Raw genomic sequence first — 15,221 nt, 5'->3', positions numbered from 1 at the left:
GGACGCAAAAAGCACCAGCTGAACTTGAAAGGGACCGACCTATTCGAGGTAGAAGATGAAAGGACTTTAGTCAATCGGCGTTCAGTTCGTTGGTGAATAGTTTTGTTATTGGAGTTAAGTAGGGTAGGGCAATCAGAATTAGGTAATGACAGGTGCAATTATGAATTGGGTAATTAGGCAAAGACAATTGTTTAAAGAAAACATTAAGGCAGTTTAACGTTCAAAAATAGCTTCACGTTGAATCAATTCGGTCACGAAATTAAGTTAGTGAAAAGGTCGCTACTTGTGATCGATCTGTTTTACGATATTATATAGACTGGCGAATAAGGATGTCAAATATACTGAGTAGTTGTTTGTGGAGAGAAAATTGTGGTAATAAGGTCGCAGTTTGAAGTGTAGGTAATTCGGCAAGTTGAAAAGGAAAGATGAACAGATCGCCAACTTGGCAAACTGTGTCCGTTTGTGTAGTCCGGGAATGGTTACGTGCATGCAGTTTGGAGGCTGGTAACCAACTGAGGAGCCACCCTTCCCAATGTTTGTCACGTCAGTCTGTGATAACAAGGACAGAAATACACACATCTACTTCCTGGTTTTAATAAACTGTTTATTTCGGACCATTTATGTTGTTTTTAATTTCCTGCCCCCCCCCCCAGTCAATTTTTTTAAAGTTTTAGTGTTATTACCTGTAAATTGTCGCATAGTCACTCTACTATCTCGTGTCTATGTTGGATCATGGCTGGATGGACTGCACGGTTGTCTTGCCTGTCAAACTTTCGAAGTCGACGAATCTAAACCATTCGAGTCTCTAGCTAAAGAAATGTATTTGTTACTTTCCCTTACAACTTTTCATTCAATTTCGTTTTTTCTAACACATAAATAAAAGGACAATATATCAAAACAAGTATTTACGACTTCTCTCTCTCATGCATCTCCATGTTTTTAAATCTCGTCTGTCTGTCTGTCTGTCTGTCTGTCTGTCTGTCTGTCTGTCTGTCTGTCTGTCTCTGTCTCTCTGTCTAGTTGTCTTCGTCTCCTACCTCCTCTCTGTCTCTCACTTCTATGATCAGACTAGTTTGCTTATTATGTCCCATATCATTGCCAGCCAACCAACGTAACACTCAAAAAGGACCGTCTCGGAATAATTATCTTTATTGAAATTTAAGTTTGTTCAGATTTACATTTAGAATTTACACTTAATGAATAAGTGAATAAACGTTTCAATATATTAAGAAAATCAACGAAGCAATTGATCTAATAGTCGAAATTACAAATTACATATTTGTTGAAATTTACAAATATTTGAAGAAGTTAAAATAAAATAAATGATTGAATTATCATCCATTGTCCCGTAACCATTAGTAATAGTATGGCCGTCGAGTAATATCACTGTGTCAATTTCTACCATTGTAACCTACACGGACGGCATATACACAGAAAACGTTAATGGGAAGATGTTAATTTCCGGCCTTGTTCATTACATTGATGTATCTTTCATTTAGCATGACAGGTGGCCATGTACGATGACAACTAAGGTCTCAAGATTAAACTTTTTATTGATATAGTCTTGGTGAAGATGAAGGGAGAAGAAGCCTTTCTTGACTGTTTTGAGTGTGATGAGTGCAAGTCACAGTCGGTGGTTTGACTTATACCTGTTACTTGTAACTGTACTGGGTAGAGTTATTGGAAGTATTAATTTCTTATATCACAAACACACACACACACACACACACATATACATACATACATACATACATACATACATACATACATACATACATACATACATACATACATAAATACATACATACACACACACACATACATACATACATACATACATACACACACATACATACATGCATACATACATACATACATACATACATACATACATACATACATACATACATACATACATTCATGCATGCATGCATGCATGCATACACACACACACACACACACACACACTGAGAAACAGACCACTTAATTGTAACGACATTTAGTTGAGCATAACAAGTCACATTTTTAACGACTCAGAATAAAATACAATGTACGAAGAGAAACACAATTTTTAAAAGATTTTATCAGAATTGTACATTGCAGCTTGCAGTTTCTTAATACATGTAGGTACTAAAATGCCTATTTTACAAATTATAGTAGAGAAACTTATCAATAAATACAGCAAGCGAACAATTGTGTTCATTTCTCACAGAACTACAAACCACCTGTCAAGACTAGTCAAAACTTTAAACGGCGTGCTATATAAATGCATGAATAGTATTCAGCCCAAAGCATGTCAACAACAAGGTTTCGTTCTTATAAGGTGTGAAGATTCTAACGACTGTAGACTGGCAACAGTCCCTCCTGAGAATCTGTTGTCTCATAACCTTCAATTGTTTTGAATTTGTTATCCATTTCAAATTTTGTGAAGGAAAATGTGACCAACTTGTTCGAAATATTTTTTCTCAGTATACTAGCAGTCTTCCAATGACTTATTTAGTGGTCATCCGACTGTTCGCAATCACTCATTCAGGTCGCTATTTCACACATCAGAACACAGTTGAATTGTGTTGTTTTTAAAAAATGAATGAAAAAAGCCCAGAATCTTGAGCAAGTCTATAGCGACTGTACAGTGACCTCCAATATTTCAGCCACTAGAAAGAAAAATGGTGTGAGCCAATATTTACAATTTCGACCAACCTAGTCGAGTGTCAAATCTTTAAAGTGATAGTTGACATCACAAATAATACAGTTTCTTTATGAGTCAGTAGGCGATGCATCTATACGGCCAGAAGGCTCACCCGTACCCCGGTGAACGCGGAAAATCTTAAAGAAAATTTGGGAAGAAACTAGAATATTTTATCCGTCTTGGTCAATAGAGCATCGGTTGTCTATTATCAGCATTTCTCTGTAGTAATATATTTTGTTAAAATTGAAATTTATGATGTTACAGTAGTAGACAAAATTATTATTGGGAAAAGTATTCTTTGGTATCACAAGATATGAGACCACTAATTGCAGATGAATATGATGACTGGGGCCCTAAATCTAATGAAATATATTTTTAAGGTAAAATACCCCCCCCCCCCCCCCCCGTGAAATAAAAGCTGTTGAAATTTCTCCAAACATGGCCATATGACAGTGAAAGCTTGATCTTGGTCCGTTCGAAGTAATGACACAAAAGTTGGGAGTTTACCGTCCTGTATTCAAGTCATGCTAGTCTGCTATAGAAATGTTGGTTAATTTTTAGTATAGCGACAGCAGTGCTGACAAGCTAAGTAGTAACACTAGGGCTATGTCGTCATGTAGATAACTTTTTGGTGAATCTTCTAGTTTTAAAAAAAGAGCTCCATTACTACTGTATGTTTTGTCATCGCATGCCTTCTTCACCATTCTGTTTTTCATTCTTCCACTCAAGTACGCTGATCACACACGAAGAGTTTAGATAGGTTGGCCAGATAATCGCTTTGATCTGCCGCTGTCAAACACTACAGCAAATTCTTGGGTAAGATGATGATGTTGGCAAAAAGCTTCCATTTTTTAGCGGATTGACAAATCCATAGAAATTCCTTCAAGTGTTTTCCTATCCTGATAGATATTTTATGTCAACCTCTTTCAACGGACCGCTTTTCTGGAAATCCGTTCTTTCCTGCAAAGCGACCCACTCGAGTGCCACTTTGTAGTTCACACATTCTAGAGAGTATTGGTTGTTATCAGATAAAACTATAGCTTTGAAACACCGATCGCTGGACCCCAGTCTATGAACTTTCTTTCTTAAGACTTTTTTTGTCCGCCATTTCCCTAAAATGAAAACAAACCAGAAAGCTCGACGCAAATTTAGGTTACGTATTAACTCACACCACACACTGCGCGATGCAACAACACAACTTCAACACGACACAAAAGGTAGAGTCCATCTTTTAACTATTTTGTCGCTGTTTTTTCTCAAAATGGAAAAAAGACAGAAAGTGCAACGCAATAATTGTATTCTAACAGACCGTTATAAGACAATTATTATGTATAAGCTCAGATCACTATAGCGAAAAGGTCTGGGGTATAAGTAAATGGGAGGTCTTTTTTGAAAGGATTGGCACCCACATGTGAGTCAGCCTCTAGCGCTGTGTTCATCTATGACAAACCTGCGCTCTTAGTCTACAGTTTTGAAGTACAAAAAAAGAAATTTAGATTAGTTTAGATTAGTTCATCGTGTTCATCGTGATCTCAATCACCCCTGCAGTGAAGTCACGTTGGCAAAAAATCACACCAGAAACACTTGTAAGTCACACAAGAGTGTGCATGAGAAGGCGGTATAATCTGACGAAATTATAATATTCATATAAATTTTCATAATTTTTGCATTTCGTTTATTACAGTTCTTGTCAAAAATTCTTAACTTTTGGGTGTTTGAGACACACAATTCTGTTCAAAATGTCTTGCATTTATTAAAAACTTTCAAATCTACAGTCAGATGGTGTGATAACAGCTCAGATGTAAGATTAATATTTCGTACATGATGCATTTACAAAAAAAATACTCATCATGTTAAAAAGACAGTTTATTTCTTATATTAGTTCCGAACTCGGCGAGTACTATATAATTTATACGGTGTTTGGTTCAATCACCCAACCTTCCTCAGCTGTCACGGTAATGCATATGGAACTAATACATGTACAAGGTGTGATTCCAGGGCGAGGAACTAATTTGTTTGGTTGTAGATATGTTAATGTTGTTCTCGAAACGTCAATTTTCCATTAATTTATTTGGTCAGTGGACGTTTTGTTTTGCCACGATTTGGTAGATTATATGGTCACCCCACCCTACAGGTCGGTTTGATACATTTCACACGTAGTGTACCTGAACATTCTCTGGCATGGAAAGTTTAGCTTTGCGCCCATTCACAGTGACATGAGTGAGTTGATGGACCTAACTCAGCTTCGTTAGGAATGAATATGGTCTTTAGAACATGGAAACATTACTATCAGAAAAACAGTCTCGTTTCACTCATATGTAGCCGAACCTTCAATGGAAACTTTAGCTCGGTGCCCGGACGCGTCACGGTACTTCTCGAACATGAAAGGAACGTAAGGTGTCTTAAAATTTACGTGGTCTTAGACTATAGAAACAGTAATCTGAGAAAAAATGTATATTTCCCAGCTTTGACCACTTCAAATTGACTTCTCTGGTGACACAGCAATCTAGGGAAGGCAGTATTTCATGTAACCCGGATAGTTAGATTAAGTCAGTTAAATCACAAGTTTTACGTTTTCAAAGGAGGTTGAAACAAACACAGACGTGAGGGGTTGAATAGACAAATCATCCTCTTAAATGTGTTATGAAAATAACATTTAAGAAATTGACATTCATTGAGATGGACAAATAGCAAGATAAACACAGCTTATTTAAGGAACAAAACCCAAGTGTCCTTTCACTCTATGGCGAGATGTGAACAACAAAAGGGTTTGTGTAATTTCTACCTTGGTGGGTGCAAAGAGTTGCTTGTTGTAGTGTGAAATAACAACATCAAAACCGTCAAGAAATTGGCGGTCGTACAATGAAAAGCAGTTGGCAGTTCAGCCCACACTTGGATTTTACCCCGAGGTGAATTTGAAGTCAGCTGAAATCAAACATTTCGGGAGCAGAAATCGGTAAGAAGGCAAACTGGTGTTCAAACAGATCAAACAACAGTTCACACATACTTGAGGGGTAGAAAAGTCAATCCTGAGAATTTTGCGTGACAGTTGACCTTTCGCACTGAACACACAAAAACGTTTCCCCCCCAAAAAGAAGCACATCATCTTTATTCACGCGTTTGAGTTTACCAGCAAAACAAACTGACAGCGTCCTAACATAAACTCATTAAAGTTTCACGCCTATTCAAAAGTAAGAAAAAAATGTCCATTTCTATTGTCAAATTCAATGTTCTGTACTGGTATTGTACCTGTACGGTATAGTTTTAATAAGGTGTTAGCAATACAACGTTGACTGGTGGGTAAGTAATTACAATGTACACAGATGAACAATAACAGATGGGTCAACATTAATTACTGGGATATGTTTACTGCAATACCAAGTGACAGCTAACTCATTGAAAACCGCAAACTCTGCTTGTACAGGTGGGACTCTCTTGCATCAATACGCCCCATCATATTAACCAAGAAACGAAATAAAAAACGCCCTCCCTTTTATTTCCATTTACGTCAAAATGGACATGGGCTGGGTTGTTTTCAAGACAAATTGGTCTTGATAAACACAAAATGTTTGTATTCAATTTCACAAATAACACGACACTGGACGAGAACACCTGATGAAACTGAAATGAACAAGAGTCATTTAGATTTACAATGAAACTGACAATGAACATTATTCAGTTGAAATAGACAATGAAATTTAAATTGGCAGCGTTTAGAGTCAGTTGAAATATCCTGTACAATGAAACTGATTTTAAGAATCGGTTGAAATATTCACTGAAATTTACAATGTTTAGAGTCATTTGAAATACACAATGAAATTGACAATGTACAAAAATGAGTCGGTTGAAATTAACAGTGTAGCCTAGATGATACAATTCGACTACTTCTTTTTGGCTGTCTGTCACCACTGTAGTAGGATCAAGCTCTGTAGAACACATGTTTCAATCAGGTGGTTGGACAAGCTTAAGATGAGGGGCAAGTTTGTAACGAATTTGAAGGGTTGAGGGGTGGTGGGGGTTTGGGAGTGATTCCGTGAATCAATAAGGTGTGACAAACTAGTGTTTGATTCTTTAGGCCTTGGACACGTTTCAGTGTTTTCAAAATACGGAAGTATAATAAAGTTCAATGGGAAGTGATTGAATCGATCGTCATTCCTGGATATTTTTGAACGTGTTCATTCCATACGTCCTACGCAGGGATATTTGGGTATTAGCTGTCAAGGCAAAGGTCACGGCCATCCTGTCAGTCATGACCAATTTAACAAATAATGGGGGGAGGGGGTCAAATTCTTACCAACTTTTGTATCGGAGAATGACTTTACGAGGAATGATTAAATTTTATTCCACGAAAAAAACGTCGACAGAAAAGTGAGAACGGAAACAAGTTGAAGATTACTCTCTACATTGCTATTTTTTTATTTACTTTTTTTTCCTATCAATCCTAAAAAATGTGTAGTTCCGATTACGCTCAATATTAGGTGGGGTAGGTAGATAGTTTACTTTTTTATGTGAGTGTCTAGTTCAGGTAGTTATGTTTTCCATATAGTCTCTGTGTTATTGGTTTCTTCTTATCAGATGTACAGCCATTACAGAATTTTTTTTTTTTTTATATTGGAACGGTTTTATATTGTCTTTTTAAATTGATGTCAGTTTCATTATTTTTCACTCGAATACTTAAAAAACCGGGTAACTAGAACCAAACAACATTTTAAGGCCTAAATATGCATTTTTTGGTAGAAACCTCAATTCGTTTTTCGTGTCATCATTTCAATTCAGACACGAGCTGTTAGTAGTGGAACATTTTCAAACTTCAAATTTCAACTCTGGAATAAATAGACAGATAATTTGTTTAGGTTTAATATAGACTACACCTTGGAAGTAAACTAATCTTTTGCTGTTACTTTGTTCAAGAAAACTCCAACCTATTCTCAGTTAAAACGTATAACATATTCTGTACGTAGTTACCGTACCAATCTCTGAAATTACAGTGAAAATGATATCATTTTACACAACACAACACAACACAACACCACACAACACAACACATGTCAAGTCCTTGTTTGTAACTCAATCAATTGTAAAAAATGTGTGTCATTGTACTCAAATTTTATCATTTTAGAATCAAACATAGCCACCAAATACTGTGTTTAAATAAAAGATTGACAATTTCCTTGAAAACAAAACAGTGGACCCCAAATTCCAAATTTCTGTTCTTTCAAAATGAATTTTGATTTTCAGGGAAATTTGTCCCTAGGTGTATCTATCTTTACTTAAATGTCTCATTGAATTGATACAGCGAATTTCAGCAGCTCTGTTCGATACAACCATACAGAAGCTAATAAGAAAGTACACAAGTCAGGCGGCTACAGCAAAATTGAATGAATACAGTTTCTTGCAATTTTGTCTAAATGAAATGAACTGATTTGCCACCATACAGACATCAAAATGCAGACGTCAAAAATTTGGCACCTGTGTGTATATATACGTCTTGTTCCAGTAAGTTGATTTAAATGGTTTAATTAATTTAGACAAAATGTAGCAATGAATTGCCATATTGCTATTAAAATGTAGCAGTTTCTTATTGATTTCTGTGTGGTTGTATCAAACAGACAAGCTGAACGATATTTTGAAATCCACTGTACTACATTATATTAATCGGCTTTCATTCCAGATATAAATGAGAAATATTAAAAGTACTTTGTTATGAAATTAAAAAAAAATGTATGTATTTCCATTAACCCGACCGACCCTATACTTTAAGCAGCCGACCCTAAACATTTAAAACAAAAGAAAACAAAAAAGATATTAAGTTCTTTGCCTTCTTGACCTTCTGTTTTCTTTCCCCAGTGATGTATGTAAACTATCCGATTGTATGATTTATTTATAACCTCACAGTCAAAATCCTGTAGGATGGTATAGATGTAAAAAAGTCAGTCATACAACATGATATATATTTGGTCCGGTTTGTTTACAATTGTAATATTATGTTTTAACAGCGTCAAGTCCATTTTAAGTAGAGCTAAAAATATCGAAAGCAAAAAGTACTCCAAAACAGATATTGCTACCGTAAAATGCCAATTAAAATGGTCGTTGGAAGACATTTCTGTAGTCACTGGCACTAATGTGTGTTATATGTTACGGATGAAATAAATTATTGCATTGTATGAAGTACATGCGCAAATCTTCGATATCCTTCAAGGGTAGTTTGTGGCAAAAGCCTATGGATGCAATTTGTCATAATTTCTTATTAAGACCTTGTCATAGTTTGTTGAGACCGTGTAACACTATCAAGATTAAAATTACTGACTGCAAACTTTTGGCTTATTACAACATGTGAAAGATCGGGCTGTTGTCCCACTCTTGATAGCTTTAATTGTACGAATTGTACACACAGATAGAAACAAGCTCATTGTGTTTGTCATTTCATAGGACCCGCATTTACAATTATGCCTGGAGCCATGGAAGTTGTGTTTTAGCGTTCAAAGAACTTTTTTAACAATAGGATGAACGACTGTGTTATATTTGAATGCAGAGTTGGTTTTAGAGACATTCGATTTTTTCTGCTTTTGATAGAGAGTAAATAAAATTAGATATCACTTTTCTTGTCAGCAAATAGCGATACCAGGTCATGAATTCGAAGACAATGGCTCGAGCCTTAAGGCACCGGTTTCATCTATTTTCCTGCTAAAAAAGCAACTATAGTAAATTTGAAGGTTTGCAGAGATATTCGACATTTTCTGCTTTTGAAGATTGAGTAAATTTACTCAATATCGCATTTCTTGCTAGCAAATAGAGAACACTGGTTATCAATACAAAGACATCGTCGATTCCCTCAAAGCCGGTTTCATTTATTTTCATTTCAGCGTGAATCTGGCGTCATGGTGAGCATGCAGGGCTAGTATGCCGCACTTGTCTTTGGTCATGACACAGACAAGTAACACATATGTTACTTGTCTGTGGTCGTGAGTAATCGTGTTGTGGGGTAAGCCTTTTGTGGAGAATGACGTTGGCAATACGATATCGAAATTCTAAACAATAACAAAGAAATTGACACATTTACTTTTGTTTTGACTTCACAAGGAAATGAAGAGCCTTTTTTTAATTATAATTAAAAGTACAAAGTATTGATAACGGAGATAAAACATTCCGAGAAACAGACGATAGGCAAGCAGGAAATTAGAAAGCCGTCGCCATTCCCCTTCCAGACGTGTATTGTTTTTGTTTTCATCCCTACTTAAAACAATCCTCGGGAAAGGAAGGAACGCCACCCCCTTAAAGATTGTTTTATAGGACTATTGTCGAATTAAAGTAAATTACGAAAAACAAAAGACTTGATTAGAATTGATATTGGAATTAAGATTGTGGGCGAAGAGGAAATGAAACAAATCGATCGCTGATACGAACTTTCACCCACGTTTTCAGCCAAACAGACCAGGTGGTCGGTATTGCGATGATGTGATGTAGCGCCACCAACGGCGGATAACAAATATCGTTGGCCGACAACGTCAACACAAGTAAAATGCTAAAGGTACGTTTTGGTGAAATTGTCAGACTGCAAAGAAGGACCAGATTCTTTTTGTATGCTAACTGGAGGGGAAATCTCCATGAAATCGCTATACAGTTCTTTTATTTCTTATTGAAATTGATATCAAGTTTGCTATAAAAATCTAATTCAGCGAAAGAGTCGCTAAACAACGTTTTCAAGTTAGTAAACAGTTGCTCCGTGATCGGGGGTGGTCTTGTCATCGAGTTGTCACTTTTTTATTAGAAAAATTTACATTGATTGGTATTTCCAATTTAACTATCAATACTTTCAGTTGCAGATTGGTGAAAAAGACAGAAAACACAACCTGATAAAATATGGTATTAAAGATCAGCCATATCTTCGAATTAACTTAAGTTTGTACATATGTAACGATTTACCTGTCCCATGTATTTCCAAGTTTCCTTTTTTGTATTGATTAAGCTTACACTCTGATCAGATTGTAGCTTATTCAAACTATATAATATAGTAATAGTAAAGAGAAAAAAGAGTAAAAAAAGAAGAAGCAAAGTATGTACATAAAACACACAACAAAGAGTTGATAGCATCGCACTATATGTCTCTGGTATGTAAGAACTTGTCTCCGACCCAATTCAGATAAGCATAGAATCCAGCCATGCAGTCGTGTAGGGATTTTCGCCAGCAATTTCCACATGACTGGATTCTAGAATAACTTCGGATGAGGATTTATCGAAAGTTTAAGTGTGAACAAAACTGACAGAACCACAGAAAAGGTTGGGCCAGAAGAACATTATTATGACCCTACGTTTATATTCCTATGGCTCTACTGACAAGATAATGGGTAATGTGAAAACCTGGGATTGAAACTCAGGCCTTTAAAAGGAAACCTAAATTACCAGTCTTAATGATTCATACTGCAAGACTGAAAGAAGCACATAGTCTCGGTGGTTTACATAAGATTTGAAATATCGCAAATGTTATTACTGTACATACTTCTATTTTAAATTGGAGAGAGGTGATAGGGTAACCTTTACATGTACACATTCTGCGATTTTAAGTTTTGTTGGTTTAGTTTCATGAAATATATTAAACACTGCTCAAAGCAGAGGTGGAAAACAACAACAATAACAACAACAACAACAACAACGACGACGACGACGACGACGACGACAACAACAACAAGAACAACAACATAATTGCAGTGAATAATCGAAAGGATATAACCAAACATGGAGTAAGAAATGGCAAACAAGAAACACGTCACTGTACGTCAAAACATAAATGTACCACGCCTTGATTGTCGTGGGCGTTATGTTTGAATAGTTTGAGACGACAACAAGATCATAACAGACAAACCAATTCTCTGGGCCGCGCTTTTTACAATGTATGTTTTCCTTTGAAGATTACGATCAACTGTAAACATAGTTTTTTTTTTTTTTTTTTTTTTTTTTTTATTACATATCTCATGATTTGGAATCCCGAATCAAATGATTTAATTGTACATAAACTGACGGAATATGTCTATAATGAAATACAAGCTATAAAATATAACATGTACGTCACCATAGTCTAGTCTAGAGGCTATCCGTTGGGGGTTGAATCTGCAAATATCTCTACCTCAAAAAGACAATATCTTCAGATTCAAACCCAGCGTGTAGACTGTAGACTACTTCACCCAATAAACGAGTTTTGTAAATTAATGTAATCATCTCAGCTGACGTAAACGTGGATTCTAAAATGGAGAAGTTGTTTGTGTGCATGTAGTATTAAAGCGTATTATAGTTATTTTGAATATGTTATACTTATAGTACCGTTACTCTGCCTGCCATTATATCCGCACTATATCCATATCAAGACACGGTTCTTTCCATGTCCTACTACAGACATTTTCCTTCTTTGGAAATTATTGATCAATGATAAATCATCACTAAAATACAACATGTACTACTAGTCTTCTCTATGGTGTATTAAATACCATAATTATGTATAATTGCTGGTACAAGACAACAGATTTTGAAAAATCTGCATTTGTTGTAAGCTTGTGGCTCAAATACCCAGAACTCGGTTATGATATCCCCACCTCCCACACCCCCGGCCTAATTCATATTGGGATTAGTATCCCAAGTCTGAAAAATAGTTGTCTGGCAGAGCTATAGAAAGAAACAAAACAATGGTCCTAGGTAATCCTCTTGGCTATAAGATAACTCTAATGCGAGAATCTGGGATTGAAACCCTGGCCTTTAAACACATGACAATCTAGAGGCTAGCCATTGCATTGGGTTTGAATCTGATGATGATTCGGTACCGTCACTAAACACATGCTCGCACGAGTAGAACAACACGCTAATATTCTATGTGGTGATACACAATACATACTGATGAAAAATTGCTAAGATTTGGTTTAAGGAAACAATTATTCTATGTATCTCACTACAAAAAGTACCAATACTGGTTAGCTATGTGAAGTCACTATACAATACAATCAACAAAACATTGTGAAAAATATTAAATCGTTCAATCAATTGCAAGTTAGTTCTGTTTTCTATGAACGAGTCAGATATTCACACTTTACATCAGAGTTTTCTACATCTACACACTCTCTCCGACTTTGTTATATGTATAATCCTGTTTCCTGAACGATTACTCAGCGATAATTGATAAGTCTGTATTTTCTACTTTTTACAACATAGATGCAAACCACCTTTAAGATTATACTGTCATAGCAGATAGAATCTTAGTCTTGCTGCTAGACGTTCGGGAACGAAGTTCGCAGTTTGGGCTTGGATATTCCATCCTCGATAGCGATGTTCGGTCGAGTGTCGTATTTTATCGGAAGAACATCCGAGGTCTAGCAGCTAGACTAATAGAATCTTTGCATTGTACTATAGGTTGCTTAGTCTCGTAAAATATAGTTCAATAAGTATTCACACCCGTGTAAACTTTGCAGTGAAAAGAGATGCGTGACCAGATGGGACTGATAGACAGACTAATATATATATATGTATATATATATATATATATATATATATATATATATATATATATATATATATATATATATATATATATATATATATATATATATATATACACACACAAATAGGAAGGCAAATAAATACACACACGTGTGTATAGTTACAAGGACAGAGAGATAGGTAGATAGATATATAGACAGACAGACAGACAGACAGACAGACAGACAAATAGATAGATAGATAGATAGATAGATAGATAGATAGATAGATAGATAGATAGATAGATAGATAGATAGATAGATAGATAGATAGATTGATTGATTGATTGATTGATTGATGAATAGACAACGGAGGATATCGAGAGGAGACAGCGAGAGCGAGATAGAGAACTGAGAGAGAGAGTTACAGAGAACAAGCAGTGTGAATAGTGAGTGTGAAATATATTGACTCTATATGACGTACATGCATATATCGGCATATACATATGAAGGAACACATTATTTTCAGCAATTGCTACTAGAGACTAGTTGATTTCTGTCAGTGGCCTGATTCCAAATCATGGAAGGACAGGAAAAATATTTTTCTTTTTCTCCAAATACCGTAAATGGAAGAAAAAAAGTCGGCCTTGTACCACACAGGGAGTCCGTCTACGCAATGCCTTGCATTTGTGGGGTATTTTATGGTCTTTCCTTAGAGCTGTAAACAACTCATATAATTATCGTGTGCCTTGCAGAAAACTAATTTTATTCATTTGGTAAAACTTAATGACTGGAGTGGTCGGGAATGACGGGCGTAATTGTGCACTTCGGTACTGATCAAAGCGTTCCTCTGGAGGCCATTCCCATCCGCGTTTGTTACGATGTTTACCAAGCACAACAAATGCACACCTCTTTGTTATTTTTACATTGGGCAAAAATCATAATTTCTTCTTCTCTTCTCCGCTTTTCGCCGACAGTCGGGTTTTATACAAACGTTTATTTTTAGTATGCGTGGGTGTAATGTTGGTTTTTGATTGCGGTTTTGATGACTTCTGATATTTTTAATTTGGTAAAGTTATGTGGTATCTACTTTTGGACTACAGTAGAGCTTGAATGTAATCGGACAACGTTCAGAAACTGGTTCAGCCAGGTATTTACACTTTAATTTGAGGGCAACGGTGTACTTGAATGTCTTCGGGCTAGAGAGGGGAATGGGGCTGCTTTTTCTCTCAAACTAGAGGTAAAGTCAATAAAAACACTTGTCAAACATAAGTAGTAAAATACAACGATTTACAGTCTTGAGTTCCAAAAGGCAAGCTAGAGTTCAATGGAACTAACCCTTTTTTATCTTCCCCCCAAAAGGTAGAGTCACGGTCCATCGCCCCCCTCTTTGAAAGGTCACAAAGATAAAGTTGAATGAACGAACTTCAACATGAACAAGAAGTGGTCTTTGGATAAACGCCAATTCCGTATAAGTGTACTGTAACAGTTTCCGGCCACGCAAGCTCTTACTCAAACTTTAGATCATAGAAAAGTTGCGTACATATAAGGAGGCCTCGCGGTTGCAGTACGTAGTCAGGTTTCTCTAACTTTCTACAGTGGTATTTCTATCTAAACAACATTTACTTTTACATTGAATTGTCGGGCTGAATATACCGGGTACAACTATACAGCTTATTTGTATTCTTTTAATATTATCGTTGGTTCTTTAGACGCCGTCCGGCTGACCAAAACACAACACAAATTTTATGGCCGGGGAATCGCCAACGCATTCCTACGACGTGAAATCATAGCATCTTTGCTTGCGTCATAAAAAGGGGTCATTTCTGTACTTTTACAACTGCACCTATGTCAACTACAATCGTTTCGGTCTGTGCCTTTGTACCGTGGAATCAACACGTCTATGATAAGCGAGCCCGCCATGCCCGTCATTATATCACTGCAATTCACAGGTACAACAAAAGAATTTGAACTATGATGCCTTGCTTTCTTCTAGATAATATAATCACATTTTTTTGAAGACAAATAATCACAATTTTAGGGTCAAACTTTAACCTATAGTATATTTTCTGACC

This window comes from Glandiceps talaboti, chromosome 3 (genome assembly GCF_964340395.1).
Source record: "Glandiceps talaboti chromosome 3, keGlaTala1.1, whole genome shotgun sequence".
In the NCBI taxonomy this organism is placed as follows: domain Eukaryota; kingdom Metazoa; phylum Hemichordata; class Enteropneusta; family Spengelidae; genus Glandiceps; species Glandiceps talaboti.
This window is presented reverse-complemented; position numbering follows the sequence as displayed.